We start from the raw sequence: 1,341 nt of genomic DNA, 5'->3' as shown, positions 1-1,341 counted from the left end.
TTATAAAATAATCCAAATTAAAAAAAAATGTATCTGGATTATCTCTCTAGGAAGTCTGGTGAGTCAATTCATTTAAACTTTTTTGAGGTTAATGACTTCCATTTTTGAATGAATTATTTATTCATGACATTGTACTACGTTTCGGGACCACTGTCCCATATTCATGCAATTTAAAACCTCATGATTTCATATGGGAAATCATATGACTATATCACTAAGGTAGATTGAGGGCTGTGCTAGAGAGAAGTGAAGATGCACAAATGGTTGACATGATTTCCCATATGAAATCATGAGGTTTTAAAGTGCATGAATATGGGACAGTGGTCCCGAAACGTTGTACAATGTCATGAATAAATAATAAATAATTCATTCAAAAATGGAAGTCATTAACCTCAAAAAATTTTAAATGAAAAAAATGTATAAATTCATAGGAGCGAAAGAAAAAAAATATTTAAAAAATAAATAGTCCAATGAAATTGCCACAAAAGGGTTAAGTAGATAAGAAATTTCCAGTATGAATAATTTTTTATTAGATTTTTTTTATTTCTTACATTTATTCTTAATTTCTTAAGTTTACCCATTATCTTATAAAATACACATCTCACTAAAATGTGCACAAAAATGTACTTTTTAATTCGAAAATATTACTAAAAAAATCACTATATTTTATTTTCACCTCAATCTACTGCCACATTCATCATGACCTTCAACATTTCTCTATGTCATATCTAATTTAATCTAGATATATTTAACTCAATAAAAAAATTATGTCGGTTTTTACTGAATCTATTTATTTTCTATTGTTTTATGCTCTTTTCATTGTATCACAGCCATCTTTCTTTCACTTCCTATTTTCATTATAAGATGTTTTTCATTCATCAAAAGATTACAACTTCCCCACCAGGATCGAGCGAATTTTTTATTCTGACCAATTCAATTCTTGGTTCACAACTGTTTTGAAATTTATTTCTTTACCTTACCTTGAAATCTTAGTTTCTTGGATGAATGGTCTTGAAATTCAATTGTTTGCACAAAAATTGAATAAATAGTTTTGTATTTGTTCTAAATTTCTAATATTTATAATAGTTCTTATGCAACGTGATTAATATGATTACCTTTGGATATTATTTCCCTGTTGGTTTTTTTTCAACTGCCGCTAGCATTGACGCATTTGTGACGTTATTTCACTCAATGTTGTCGAGTTATATCTCAATTACTTCCTGCAACAGTAAGGTAGAGAGATTTTTTTTCGATAGCTCATTTCATTTTAATAACTACGGGGAAATCAGATAAAAAATAAATTAATTAATAATTGAAAAAATATTATTCTCTTTTTCATTT

At 27.4% G+C, this 1,341-nt stretch overlaps 1 protein-coding gene across 1 annotated transcript in view; it reads left to right on the top strand.

Moving 5' to 3' along the window:
* LOC106678292 (autism susceptibility gene 2 protein) overlaps positions 1–1,341 on the top strand; it is a gene marked incomplete in the record, with an annotated part of 202,544 nt that overhangs the window by 152,676 nt on the left and 48,527 nt on the right.

The sequence above is a fragment of the Halyomorpha halys genome, unplaced genomic scaffold (genome assembly GCF_000696795.3).
Source record: "Halyomorpha halys isolate HHAL.00 unplaced genomic scaffold, Hhal_1.1 Scaffold10.1, whole genome shotgun sequence".
Taxonomy (NCBI): Eukaryota; Metazoa; Arthropoda; class Insecta; order Hemiptera; family Pentatomidae; genus Halyomorpha; species Halyomorpha halys.
Note: the sequence above shows the minus strand (reverse complement) of the source record. Positions and strands in the feature narration are given on the sequence as shown.